Source organism: Triturus cristatus, chromosome 3_2, assembly GCF_964204655.1.
Source record: "Triturus cristatus chromosome 3_2, aTriCri1.1, whole genome shotgun sequence".
NCBI lineage: Eukaryota > Metazoa > Chordata > Amphibia > Caudata > Salamandridae > Triturus > Triturus cristatus.
In genome coordinates, this window is record NC_140584.1 from 1,083,428,773 (window position 1) to 1,083,444,441 (window position 15,669).

General features: G+C 43.2%; 1 protein-coding gene across 2 annotated transcripts in view; it reads left to right on the forward strand.

Moving 5' to 3' along the window:
* SUMF2 (sulfatase modifying factor 2) overlaps positions 1–15,669 on the forward strand; it is a 257,671-nt gene that overhangs the window by 54,480 nt on the left and 187,522 nt on the right. The window contains exon 2 of one of the 2 annotated variants that reach the window (XM_085649835.1): positions 10,533–10,915. The exons of the other annotated variant lie outside the window; for it this stretch is intronic. The gene's annotated coding sequence lies outside the window, so the exon portion shown is untranslated. The remainder of the gene's footprint in view (positions 1–10,532; positions 10,916–15,669) is intronic. 2 annotated transcript variants of the gene reach the window in all.

Below are 15,669 nucleotides of genomic sequence, written 5' to 3' on the forward strand. Positions count from 1 at the left end.
CAGACAACCTGGTAAACCCACAGCTACAGGGTCAAGTGTTGATGAGAGGTACGCAATAGGTCTTCTCAGTAATCCATGCTTCTGGATTAACACTGAAAGTGCACATCCATTTCTCTCACTACAGTACAATTTAAACTCTTTCTCATAGTCTGGCATACCCAAAGCAGGGGCTTCACACATTCTGCTCTTCAGCTCCTCAAATGCTGCCATTTGTTCTCCATCTAGTTCCAATAGATCTGTCATCTCACTTTTTGTCAGCTTAATCAGTGGCTTTGCTATCAGCGAGAAATTAATTATCCACTGACGACGACAACCCACCATTCCCAGGAACATTCTCACTTCCCTCTGGGTCTTTGGGGCTTTCATTTCTCTGATAATTCTGATCCTGTCATCAGTCACTTTTCTCAGACCTTTTTCAATATTGTGTCCAAGATAATGCACCTCTTTCTTGCAAAATTGCAATTTAGCTGGAGATACCTTTAACCCTCCATCTGCCAGATGATTCAGTAAAGCTATGGTATCTACTTCACAAGCTTCACGTGTCTTTGATGCCACAAGCAAATCATTAATATACTGCACTAGTACTGAATTTTCAGGCATAATCAAGCTCTCCAATGATTTTTTCAATAACTGATTGAATATCGAAGGACTCTCCGTATACCCCTGTGGGATACGACACCATGCTAAAATACGCTGGCCAAACCTAAATGCAAAAATCGGCTGGCTGTCATGATGCAATGGAATTGAAAAGAAAGCATGACACAAATCAATCACTGTGTACCACTCAGCATCATGTGGAATCTGATACAAAATCACTGACGGATTTGGCACAATAGGACAACATGCCACCACAATTTGATTAACTTTTCTCAAATCCTGTACAATCCTGAACTTCCCATTAGGTTTCTTTAGCCCCATTATCGGTGAGTTACACGGGCTACTCAATAGTTCTCTTAAAACTCCTTGCTGAATCATTTTCTCAATAATAGGAGTTATTCCCTCAATTATTTCTGGTGTCATTTTGTACTGAGGAATGTTAGGATAAGTAATTCCCTCTTTCACTGAAATTTTCACAGGATCTACATTATTCATCAATCCCACATCCTCTCCAGTAAAATCCCAAACTGTCCTTTTCACTGTGTCTCTCAGCTCTTGAGGCAAATCCTCCGGATCAAACACAGCATATGCACCAATTAACTCACTCTTTCTATTTTCTAGAGTCATTCGGTACAAAACATCCTCATCTGGTGTTTCAAAAGCTATTCCATCCGGTGTACAAAAAATTGTACAGTTCATTTTACAAAGCAGATCCCTGCCTAACAAGTTCACTGGACTAGTGTCACAGACAATAAATCTGTGCATGTCTGAAAATTTCCCTATTTGTACTCTTACTGGTTCAGTAAGACGTGTCTTGATTTGTGTATTGGCTACACCAACTACTTGGATTGCTTCATCCGAGAGAGGAAGATTTCTAATATCTGTTGACCTGACAGTTGATCTTGTCGCACCTGTGTCTACTAAAAAAGTAACACCTTCTTCATTTATTTTCCCATCCACAAATGGTCCTGCCTGGTCTATTTCTAGAGTTGCACTAAGTATGCACTCTTCCTCCTCTCTTCGGCACCGTCAATAATCACCTTCAGACTCACTCCCTTCATTCTTTAACAAGTACTGCTGTACCTGGTTAGAACGCCTTTGTTTGTTTACCTGCTCATCATTGTAGAATCCCGAATCCTGATTGTACTTTTGTGATCCTCTATTCTGCGGCAAGGGCGGTTTTGGCTCTTGACTCTGCTGTTTCACAACAGAAGGTTGTTACTGCTGTCGATTTTTCCCTTCGTTCTGCACCTGTTGATTTAAGGGTTTACTCTCATTATTCGCTAATGGTGGATTGGTACATTCAGATCTCCAATGTCCCAGTTGGCCACAGTTGTGACACGGGAACTTCTTTTTGGCTTCCTCAAGATTCCCCTTTCCTTTCCCTGCATATCTGGGCCTATTCCCTGAATTATTTCCTGCATTATTCGCCTGTTCCACCAACTGTGCTTCCTGTCTTTCCGCAACTTTCACTTGTGCCCACATTGCTTTCTCTTTCAGCTTTCTCTGTTTTGCTTCAATTTCATCACTGAAGTATTTTGCATGTCTCAAAATCTCATCTATTTTCTTACTCTGCCAGTCCACTGTATGCTCACGAATTCTCTCACTAATCTCAGGTCTCAGGCCATATACAAATCTGTATACAAAATGACTCAAATCCTTGTCACCCAGGTGTTCATCCCCACTGAATTGTTTAAAAGCCAGTATCAGCCTCTCATAAAAAGCATGAACCGATTCTTTTGCTTCCTGGTGTGTTCGATCTATTTTAACCCAGTCTGTCTCTTTTGGAGGTACTTTATTTTTCAGGTATACGATCACCTGCTCGTACTTTCTCATTACCTCTGGATCTGGTGCTCCTGTTCTCTGATCTCTTGGATATTCCTCAGTAGGCCAACTTACAACTATTTTACACTCAGCCCACAAGTCTGCTGGAACAATTATATCAAACAGACTATTCAGGTCAATCCACAGCACTTTTGACAATTTCACAAACCTGTCTACCTGCCTATACCACTCGACGGGCTTTTCTCTCAGTCGAGGGAAATCATTCGTAAATGATAAAATATCCTGTCTGGTCCATGGAACATGTACATATCCTCCTCCAGGTATTTCTCTCATAGGATAAGCATCCACTGTTTTCTCTTTTTCTCTCACAGGAAATGCTGAATAAGTCCTATCCCCTGATTCTTCTCTTTTCTTGTACCACCTATCCTTCCACTTCTCAACATCACCCCATTTTCGCAATAAAGCGATCAGCTCTTTAATCTGTCCTGTTCTACCAGCACCATTCAGATTTTCAATGTCTTTGTCTGTGAAATCCATCCTGTAAGACTTCTGCAAAGCTTTCACTTTATCAATGTCAACTCCGTGCTCATTCGCTATTGCTCTTAATCTGTCATGTGTATTTTTAGCTCTCCAGGTGATATTTTTACACATAAATAACAGTTCACCCTCATGATGATTTTTCAGAATTTCCGTAGGAACTGTCCCTGCAACAAGCTCTTCTAATTCTACACGTAACCTAGCCACATCAATTGCCTGTGAATCTTTATCCCTCTTTTGAAGAACTTTCATCCATTCATTCAAATCTTCAGCTGTTATTTCAGTAGATTTTCTCACTGGAACCACTTTCTTCTGCAGTTCTAAAATCGGCATCCCTGAACAACTAGCTTCACTAGCATCCAATCTTGAATTAGACTGTATCTCTAATCCTTCACTACATGTCTCATGTCTGGATTGTCTCAAATCATCATTTTCTGTCCTTTTTCCTGAATCTTCTGAGGGACCAGCCAAACTTGTCAATCTATTCCCAACATATGGAATCACCAAACTATTTTCACCCGTCCTCTGCTTATCAAAAACAGGCATAACCGGACCTATGGTTACAGGCACCGTAACAGCTTCTAGATTCTTTGTCAGCTCTCTAATCTTTTCAGTCAACTCCGATGTAGTTCTGGCTAATTCTCTCGTATTCTCGTTACCACTTCTATTCTCTCTTTCTTTTTCCCTAAAAGGATTACCACTTCTTAACTCAGGTGTCACATTTTCTGTCTCAATGATACGCAATGTATCTTTTATCGGAGAAACAACTGGTGTGCTCTCTTCTGGTTCTGGTCTATATGGAGGTGGTCTTTTGTAAATCATGTCATTCAAGACTTCATCCTCATACTCATTAACTCCATATCTTCTCACTTCTGCCTCAGGAACCCTTTCTGTACCCTTCTCTTCAATTGTTCTCATAGGGTATAATCCCTCTGTCATACTAGCATCTCGCCATCTCTTCATTCGATCATGATGAGTTTCACGATCATGTCTCCTTCCAAACATGTATCTGTAATTTCCCCCAGACCTCTGCTTTTCTCGCTCATGTACTTCCTCTTCCCATTCCACTAAAGCCTCAAACTGTGTCGGCCTTGGTCTTGGGTCAAGACACAACATCTTTTCCCGCAAATTTTTCAACACGGCCAGATTAAATGAACCATGTTCTGGAAATGCTAGAACACCATCTTCTTTAGTATACCTAACCCAATTCTCCAACCATATACAGGTATGATACCCATATCTCGCAGCCATGAAGGATGCAGGCGTTTTCGATGGAGGTAACAATTCACCTTCTCTTGTTTTAACATCTTTATCCTTGTCGAACCAATTTTTAATCTTTCTGAACAAAGATTTTTTCTTTTTCTCTTCTTGGTAATACATTTTAACGTTTACCAAACTTTCTAATCCCTTCCGTAATACAACTGAATAGTACGATGTTTTATCCAATAACAGCGCGACTCACACTAACGCACCAATCCTGGAGCGTCTACGTCACTAGAGTACAAGGTGACTCTTTCCAATCCTTGCGCGGCTCACACCAACGCACCAATCTCAGCGCGAGCACTGTTCTGATCTAATATCCAATCAGAGCGCGGTCTGTTTGACGTCAGCAGTCGCTGCAGTCTCTCCTGCTCCTGTCTCCTGTCAGTCGTCTACCCCTCCTTTACAAAACTTCTCAGTAGACTTCGTGTCAGATTCTACAAAATCTATTAGTTACAACATATAAACATCTCCATTGTCTCCATTATTTATAATAAATGTAACAAAAGAAGGCAACATAAAATGTTTTAGATATCCGCTGAACCGCTGAGCAGAGCGAGCAGGAAAAGATGTAGCATCGCTACATTTGGAAAAATCTCCGCTCAGAAAAAACCACAAAAATAAAAAGACGGAAGACGGAACTAAATCTTGAAAATGTTTCTTTTTCATGTTCATATTTCCTCGGAACCAGCACGGTGATCACAATGTCATTGTGGCTCCTTTGTCTTCCAAGGACATTTGGATGTCCGCCCAAAGCTGCTGTCCTCACGGAAAACTTTTAACCAGGCGAAGACTGTGGTCAGATGACTCTCGACCATGTTCAGCAAGGCCTTCTCATCAAAATCTCAGCACTCGAATGTAGGCTTTAAACGGCAGCCATTTTTAACTAGGCCAAAACGTACCATCTTAATTAAAAGAGACAAAAACAACGTTACCACAGCATAGTGATTAAATAGTGTTAACCCCACTAATACCCTTATGTGTATGTAATTATCTAGCCTTTGCAACACAAGAAAAGCATTAGTACACGACATTTAAAAACGTTTTTGTGCTTTAAAATAAACAGCACTCAGCAACATTTATTTAATTAAACATGCACATTATTAGTAAGCAACACGGACGCATCCCCACGTATAGTTTCTATTGTTAATTCGTATTGGTTAATCAGAACATTTACACAAAACAAATAATTAATAATTATGAATTAATAATTTTAATTTCTTTCGACAATAGACAAACCAGAGCTTAAAAAACCCAATAGATTTTCAACAGAAAACTCTGCTCCAGCAGCTTACTATTAGTAGGATGCGATTCTATGACATCAACCATATCTGCGCCAGTCACAGTATTAACACTATTAACAATTTTAACCATTACACCATCATTTCCAATCACATTATCTCCCCCATTCCAAATGGTTGAGGTATTTGACTCAATTTGAAGATTTATTTCCTTTCTCCATTCCCATAGACTAAATAATTGACTTTTTCCTTTTGACAGCATGCCTGAGATATCCTTGTTGCGCAAGAGATTTGATTTAGTTTTTGCACAGGTCTGACCCACAAGTAATCGCCCTGACCCAAGTTTTCTTGCCGTCATTTTATTCATGGCCTGCACATAAAGTGCACTATGTAGGGAACGAGTTTCTCATCTATATATATATATATATATATATATATATATATATATATATATATATATATATATTCACTAAAAAAAACCATAGGTTTCACACATGTTATAGTTAGCTCGTAAAAAACTCGCGCAACCGCAATCCACTGCTGACGTTACATATTACATCACTGTATTCACTAGGATACTGTTAATAAGTCAGTTATACAATTAATTTTACAAAAAAAAACATCCATTTAGACACTTATTTACCCATTTATTCTTCCATTAACCTTTAGATCTACATATATAAAAAATATTTCTTTTTCAGAAAGACACATATTCACTGGATGATGTCATCAGTGATGTCATTTGAGATGTCATCAGTGATGTCACTAACCATGTCATGAGTGATGTAATATGTGACGTCATCAGCAGTGGATTGCAGTCGCGCGAGTTATATTTAGCTGAACTAACTATAACGGGGGAATTTCAATGGTTTTTTACGAGTGAAATGTCCAGCTAACTAGAACATGTGTGAAACCTATGTTTTTTTTAGTGAATTTGCAAGGTTTTTTAAATGCTAATTCCTAACTATAACGTGTGTGAAACCTATGGTTTTTTAAGTGAATTTGCAAGGTTTTTTAAATGCTAATTTATGTATGCATTATATTTTTTAAATATTTATTTTACAATAAACTACCTATGTATATAGTTATAGATTGATTGTATCCTGTAATATGGAATGGCTCGTTTAAAGTTTTTTTTTTTTTTAAGGGTTTTTCACCGTGCGTGCACCCCGTGATTTTTAAAAAAAAAAATGTTTTTTTCACCCTTCGGGGTCCTTCAGGGACCACCTGACAAAGGCTAGGGGGTCAGGAACTCTCTACCCTGCCCCCTTTTCACGTTCTCCACCTTTCTTTTTCACTGCCACACACAAAATGGCGTCCGACACTTCCTGATTTCGACCGATTCGAATGTTGACTGACATCTGACCACCAATCAGAATTACGCTCGCATATAGATATTTATGTACTTTTAACTGCAATTTTCTCAGGAACTACTGAACAGATTGACACCATATATGCAAAAGGCACATGCCTGACCTGAGGACTACCTCTTTGCCAAATTTCAAGTAATTCTGTTCAGCCGTTCGGGCTGTACCTTCGACTAAAGGTCCTATGGGAAAATGCATGGGGAAAACGCATTTTGGGACCCCCCTTTTTTCTCAGCCCCCGCTTGACGAATCACCCCGAGACTTTCAGGGTAGGAGCTAAGCGGAGCGCCCCATTAGTTTTGAAAATTTCTCGAGGATTCGTCAACCGGCGCCAAAGTTATTCAAAATAGAATTTTCAGATTTCCTATGGGAACTCGGTCCTAACTATAACTATTTACTGGCGACCACCAGTAGATTTTATTTTTATATATATATATATCAATCCGCAATCCCAGCTGACGCTGGCGTTAGCCTCCCCCCTCACTCACTTTTGATGGCGGTCCGTAGCGAGGTGGCAATCCTCAATATATAAACCAGACGCTGTTATTCCTGGATACTCGAACAACAAAGCAGCCACGGACAACTTTTGAGCTTTCAAAACCAGTTTTTTATTTGGACAATAGCCAAACGACTGACTCTACGCGTTTCGGGATGGCAATCCCTTGCTCACGAGTAAAGTGTACAAAAAACCAGGAAGTATAAATCAATCACATGGTTTCCAAAAAATCATAGAAAGTGAAAACATACTTTGCGATGATTCCTTCTCACAGTCTGTTTTTTTCAATAAAAACTTTAAATCGTCTTGCTGACAATTTTATCCTGATGCATATTATGTTCAAATGGTTTGATAATTTGCTCATGAAGATTAATTTAACCATTCATTTTTATATCATAACTATTTTAGCGCCCGGGTGGGCGAAAATGAAGTATAAAGTAATGGCCATAATGACAATCTTCAACAGAATATCTTAATGAGCTAATACTCAAATCAACAATTGGCGCAATTCACCATAAATACAAAATAACCTTCGATTAAGGTGTTAAGATTTCTTGTTGACACAGATAACATCTTGCCCCAGTGGGCGTGAGTCAAAATAAAGGCCAAGACCTTCAAAAATACTAAACAACTTATTTACTCAGTGGGCTAAATTAGATACTTTAGTTTCTTTGCTTTTCTTCATGAATAACCATAATTTCTTCACATCTACAATTGAGAGAAAAACAGAAATTTTAGTGCAAAATTCACTAGGACTAACCACAAAATATGAAAGAACCTGACTAAGTACACTTTTGAATAATTATTTAAAACTTTTTTGCTGGGAAATTTGTAAAAAATGCGAAACAGCTGGTCCTCTGTTGGACTCAATGAACTACATGAAACATTCTAATTCTTGCGTACATCTGATGATCATCCTAAGTGTACAGCTAGTTCTTCATCACAATTATGTCCAATAGGTGCGAGAGTTCTGTACTGAATGAGTTTGGATTCAAGGCGTCTTAGTTCCTGAACTCTGTTACCCCCTCTTTCGTTAGTTTTTACAGAATCAAGAACACAAAAACTTAGCAAGTCACTATTTTGATTGTGATGACTTGTGAAGTGACGTGCTATGGGGTACTGTTTATCGCCGTTTTTAATTGCGCGTAAATGTTCAAGGATTCTAATTTTTGCCTTGTGAATTGTACTTCCTATGTATACCTTTTGGCATGGACAAAATAAAGCATACACTACAAAATCGGTATTACATGTGGTATACTTTAAAATTTTGTAAGGTTTGTCAAATGGTGAGAGTATACATTCTTTACAGTTTTTACTGTGTTTACAAGCTTTGCATTTCCTGCATGTGTAAAATCCCTGTATTCCTAAGGTATTTGCACGTGTGGGCTCAATCGCTTTGCACAGTGTATCTTTTAATGATGTTGCTTTCCTGTATGTAATCTGAGGGAAAGTTTCTACACTGTCTGAAATGTCTTTATCAGTGTGCAACACTGGCCAGAATTTGTTCAGGCTTTTGCGCACGTCATGATTTTGATTGTTGAAGGTAGTGATAAATCTGATTTTATCTACTTCATCATTACTGTTCGTTTTGTCTGAGAGTAATAACTCTCTAGATCTTTTGGCCACTTCTACTTGAGCTTTATTGATCACTGAATTAGAATATCCTCTTTCTTTGAATCTATGGATCATCATTGATTCCTCTTTTTTGAAGCTTTCCAACGAGCTACAATTTCGTTTTGCTCTTAATAATTCACTTAGAGGAATACTGTCTAGCAGTGATTTTGGATGACAACTGCGGGCATGGAGAAGGCTGTTGCCCGCAGTTTTTTTTTCTGAATAGACTACTTTTTAGGCCGTCACTCTCGATGGTAAGGGACAGGTCTAAAAACTCAATGTTGGTTCGTGACCACTGACTCGTAAAATGAAGGTTAAAATCGTTAACATTAAGATCTTCAACAAACGTATTGGCCTCACTTTCAGTGCCATTCCACACGCAGAAAATGTCATCAATGTATCTTATCCATTTGACGACTTTGTTCTTAAATGTCTCATGTTCTCTGACTACTCTCTCCTCCCAGTACCCGTGGCTGCTTTGTTGTTCGAGTATCCAGGAATACCAGCGTCTGGTTTATATATATATATATATATATATATATATATATATATATATATATATATGAGAAACTCGTTCCCTACGTAGTGCACTTTTTTTTTATATATATATATATATATTATGTGAACAAGGCCGACGGTACGGCCGAAACGCGTCATGACCAAGAGCAGTGAGAACCGAAAATAAATTTCGTTTTGCCACCTAAGAGGAGTTCGTGTCATTTCCTGATGGAGTGATTGTTGCAATATATATATATATATATATATATATATATATATATATATATATATAATTTTAATGGGTATTTTTAATACACTTATTCTTATATATTTGTCACAGACTTAATTACAATCTCTTAATTTCAGTACAGAACAAAATAGCTCTCACTGCTGTGGAAATTTAGCTTGCAAACTGAACATTATCTGTGCCATCTTGTCTCTTCCCAGCGCGACACACAGGAAAGCGCACGGCAGCCATTTTAGGCACCCTGGTCTCTCCCTGCTCATTGCCGATCGCCAGCGCGTCCCCCTGGCGCTGCAAGCATCCCCCTGCGCGCCGGCCACCCCCGCTCTCATACACGGGCCATAAACCCTCTCCTTCTGCGCGACCCTGCCATGGAACCACATCCCACGCCTGACCGACATCCCATACATGGTCATGCATCCCTTTGATAACCCCCTTCCTCTGCGCCCCATTGTCCGAACCGATCCCAGGCCATCACCTAGCCCTGCGGATGCAGTTTATTACCCCTACTGTAAGGGAAACCCCCCACATCAAAGGGATTACAGTAGATCAAAGCCCCTACCCCCTGAGACCCGGCCGGTCGCACACACCCCCGGGAATTGGCGGAATGTCCAGCTGTGTGATAGCCATCTCCTACTGTGGATGGGGTGGGGACTTCCACTGTAGATATGTGTGGGAACGAGCTCGAAGTGGGGATTCCGAGGATGTTCTTTCATGTTCCAAGACAATCTCAAGAATGTGCCATGTATGATAACTCTGCAATAAAGTCATAAACCTGTGTATAAGAGGCCAGGCCTCAGAGATGCAGTTAAAGCACCTCGTGACGATACCTTGCTGTCTGATCTGATGTGTTCTGCTCCGACGGAATAAAAACTTTGTTTCCTGCCTTCCAGTCTCCGGCGCCTGCCTCTTTCATTGGTAAATTATCGAATGGTATGAGAGGCGATTACCGCCGGGCAATACTTGAAGGGTTATCGACTGAAACTGCCGCTACCATTTAACAATTGGCGTCCCAAGCGTGGGGCCCATCAGCGACACGTGGATCCAGTGGGAGAGGTCCTGACGACAGAGTGAACGACTGCAACGATTGGGAGAGCTCCTGCCCGATAGACCCTCGTCTGGCAGCCGATCATCCGAACTTCACTGGTTCCGAGCAGACCTCTCGAGTGATCTACGGTCCTGACTGGGAACCATCAGTAGTGCCGCGGCAAATACGGAAAGTAGAGGACGATCGGGCGCTGGAGGCGGAAGACGAGAAACTGTCCACGCGGTCCGGGTAAGGTCGTGAAACACGACAAATTGCGAAATAATTGATTGATTATTTGAAATACTAGTATTGTTCATTGATTGTTCTCTTTGAGATATTCGCTGTCTACAAACGGGGAGGAGTAGAAATACTCTCTCTCTCTCTCTCCCTTTGCAGATAGTGAAGGGTAGGTAACGCAGACTTTTGTCCCCGTTGAAACCCGTCGTGCCTATCTTTATCTCCCCATTGATTGATTGATTGTCCGAACACTAGTTGTTCGATATTGGTTCTTTGGAGGTATTCTCTGCTTACAAATAACGATGAATAGAGATATTCTGTCTAGTCTTTGCAAGCAGTGAAAAGATAGGTAGTGCTGACTTTTGTCCCCATTGAAACCCGTCATGCCTATCTTCTCCCCACTGATTGGTAGTTGGTTCTGCCCGGACCGCTTATTAGAGGTGGACCATCCGGCTCCACTGGAAGGCACCCCTAATAAGGACATGTTCACTAAATATGGACTAGTCGCCGTAGCTTATAGCAAGCTATGGCATAAATATACAAGGAAGGACCCCGAGAGTCAGTGGCCACTGATGGGATCCTTCGACGACCATAAGATAGAAATGCTAGAAATAGCTCTGCGTAGCAATAAAACGACGCCTACTATGCTTGACAGTATCTGCATGTGGCGCAAAGAAGCAACGCAACGGAAAAAGAGGGAAGAGGTAAAAGCAGAAAAGGAATTACGAAAGGCAGCTCACCTTGCCGCTAGAAAGTTAGAGGAAGAGATAAAGGAGAGAAGGGAAACTAAACTAAGACAGGAGCCCGAAACATCAGGCCAGTACGCTGTTAGGACCCCCTCTATGCTCTACCCTGAGTTGTCCTCTAAGCAACGGACGAATGATAAATTACTATTAGGTCCCCCGATCATTTACATGCCCCCTCCATACGCACCCTCCCAATCGGTAGTGCAACACCCACAACCCCCAAACACAAGCGAAAGCAGTACAGGGGCCTCGGTCCTCACGGCCTCCGCGCCGGCCGAGCCTCTTGTACTGAACACAACGTCGGCAATAACGTCGAATGACCCTGAGATGAGAAAGAAAGATTCCACCAGAATGAATCGACTAACAAGGGAGGAACGAGCAGGAATCGATAAGATAGTAGGAACACTGGTGGATCGAAAGGAAAGTGAGGAGTATATAACAGACGTGTATAACTCATATGCCGACAGCCGCAGACGACACTTTGTCGTACGACTTTGTTATCAAGCCCTGAATACATATGAGGATAGGTACCACGATAAAGGTCCCGAAGGCTTAGCGGCCCTATATAGGAAGGTAGACATTGGGGAAGAAGGAGAGGGCGATGTGACGAACCTCTTCACTCGTACACTCGAGGTCTATCGGCACCTTAAAGAACACAGACAGGCCACTAAAGCAGAAACCCCCATAGCGACTAAGCCCCAGGAAGGAAGGACTGATACCATGATGCCCATCAAAGAGGCCGCCCCCTACTGGGTCCCCCCACGAGGTCAGGGAACTCATGACGACATCAACCACCAAGATGCGAAGGGAAGGGTTGTATACAATTGGGTCTACCAGCCATGGGACCGACAAGATATTTTGACCTTTAGAAAAACTCTACCCGACTTAAGGAAGAACCGACTGCCTTCTACACCGAACTAGGTACAGCCTTAGGCTCAACAATAATGACTTTAGCAGATATCGACTTGTTCTTCGGATTATGTCTGCCGGCTGATGTGTGGAAGCAAATCCGGAAAGTTGACCACGCTGAGCCGTTCGGATATACCTGGGTACAACTCGATACCATAGATAAACAGAGAGAACCGGGACAGAAACCCCCGAAAGCCATATTGGAGCTCCCAGACAAGATTGTACAGAAATTGAAGACTCTAATCCCAGAAAGAAAGGTAGACTGGTCGATAGTGACGGCTTGTCGCCAGAAACCCCAGGAGGATGTGTCTGAATACTTCTCTCGATTCAAGACTGTGTTTTCCGATTATAGTGGCCAGGACATGACCACTGCAACCGAACATCACCTCTTTGTCCAGAATTATGTGAAGGGTCTGTCACAAGAAGTCTCCCAGAAGCTACAGACCAGCGAGAGTAGTTGGGCAGCCTCCAAACCCGCAGCAATCCTCCAGATGGCCCAATACTACGACAACCAAAAGAATGAGAACGATAGGGCGTCAGAGAGGAAGAAAAAGGAACTGAAGGAGAGGGTAATGATAGCACAGTTGCAAGGGGTGACCATAGGAAGGGAGCCCCCGAAAGGGAATTACCAACCAACCGCCCCTAGAAAGCTACCCCCTAGAGACCATACACCTGCACCCTACAACGGACGGTGAGACTTAGATGGGAACCAATGTGCGTTCTGTAGAGGGTTCGGACACTGGAAATCCCAGTGCCCGGTCCTTCTGGAATTGAACAAAAATAGGGACCCCAGAGACACAGCATATGACCCCAGAAATAGAGGACAGGGATGAGGGTACACGAACGACGCCATCAACGACAGGCCAGGCAGACCAAACACTTTTGATCGCCCCCGACAAAAACCAGTGTCAGCAGTCCGACTACGAAAGCACCCATGACTTCGCATAGGACCGCCAGGGACAAGGGAGGGATCCAGTCGAACTCCGTGTTGACCAGCAAGGTCCTTACGTCACTGCTAAGGTCTTGGGCACCAAGTCTCCATTCCTGGTAGATACTGGGGCAACACGTAGTGCGTTATCTAAACGACTGATTCCTAGGGCACCCTTGTCTGGCTCACATGTAACCTCAATAGGCTTCGATGGAACGCCCTCCACTAACCCCTTATCAGCACCAATCTCCTTTGACTTAGAAGATAACGCCACTGACACGACCTTTCTACTCTCCTCCAACACCCCCGATGCTATTATGGGACTTGATTTGCTAAAACATTTTCGGGCTACCATCAGATGCTCCCCAGACGGAGTTCGAGTCATCCTGCACGATAACCCAGATCCATTCAGACCTTGTCACACACGGCGTATGCTCTCTATAACCGATGCTGACCTGTCCCTACTCGACACGTTACCTTCACATCTATGGGCTAAAACCGACTCAGATGTAGGGCGCATGGTGATCGACCCAGTACACATAACCGTCCGACCGGACGCAGTCCTCCCAAAGCTCCCACAGTATCGGATATCGCCCGAAGGCGAGAAGGCATTGGTGGAAATCATCAAGTCCCTAGTCGATGCAGGAGTGGTAGAAGAAGTAGTCAGTAATGTTTGCAACAGCCCTATCCTACCCATTGTAAAAAAGCAAGGCGAGGGAGATGAGAAAGCATACCGCTTTATCGTTGACTTACGAGAAGTTAACAAAGTAGTCATACCTCAGTACCCCGTGGTCTCAGACATCACCACCATCCTCACCCTGATTCCGTCCACTGCCACCACTTTTACCGTTATTGATCTCAAGAACGCATTCTTTTCCATCCCCATCCACCCAGACAGCCGCTACCTGTTCGGCTTCACCTTAAAAGCCCGTTCGTACAGATTCTGTAGGGCACCCCAAGGCTACACTGAGAGTCCCAGCATTTATAGCCAAGCCCTCAAGAGGCAACTAGATGCAGTCCAACTACCCGATGGAGTGGTGCTAATACAGTACGACATTCTTTTGGCGGCCGACACCACTCCACTTGCCGTCACAGCCACCATTCACCTCCTCCACTTCCTTGCGGAGAACGGTCACAAGGTCTCCAGGAAGAAATTACAATTCTGCCAACCCCAAGTAACATATCTAGGCCACCTACTATCCAAAGACGGGAGAAAACTTACCCCTGACCGAATTCAGACCATCCTAGAAACCCCTGTTCCCAAAACTCAGAAGCAAGTGAGGTCCCTAGTAGGCCTCACCTCCTTTTGTCACCAATGGTTGCCAAACTTCAGTCTTATCGTAAAACCTCTGCTTTCCCTGCTGGCTAAAGATGTCCCCTTCCCCCTCCCCTGGACACCCGAATGCCAATCCTCCTTCAAAGAATTACGAGACGCCCTCTGCTCGGCCCCAGTCCTAGGAACCCCAGACTACACTAAACCTTTCTCCCTCTACACCCACGAAAGGGAGGGATGTGCGTTGTCTGTTCTAACCCAGTCCATAGGCCCTAAACAACGCCCTTGTGCCTACTTCTCTGCCACTCTTGACCCTGTAGCCAGAGCTTTGCCCGCCTGCCTTCGAGCAGTAGCCGCCGCTGCTGTCTCTATCCGGCAAAGTGAGGGGATCGTGCTCTTGAACCCTCTCACAGTATTGGTACCACATGCGGTTGACACCCTCCTGAACCAAACCAAGACCCAACACCTGACTAGCGCACGACTGACTGGTTACGAACTAACTCTGCTTGCACCCCACATCACATTGAAGCGATGCACCACTCTGAATCCAGCAACTCTACTACCTCTCCCTGACGCTGACCCCAATGCGTCCCCTATACATGACTGCGTGACCCTCACCGACGAACAGACCAAGAGTAGGGTTGACCTCCGGGATACTGCCTTCCCGGACCCTGACGGAGAACTGTGGGTGGATGGCTCATGTATCAAGCTCCCCGATGGCACCACCTCAGCTGCCTATGCAGTCACCACAGCCCGAACAGTTGTTGAGACAGCCCGCATCACACAGCGATCCGCACAGGCGGCGGAACTAATTGCTCTCACACGAGCATGCATCCTGGCAGCAGGGACAACCGCAAACATTTACACAGACAGTCAGTACGCCTTCGGGGTAGTTCACCACTTTGGGCTC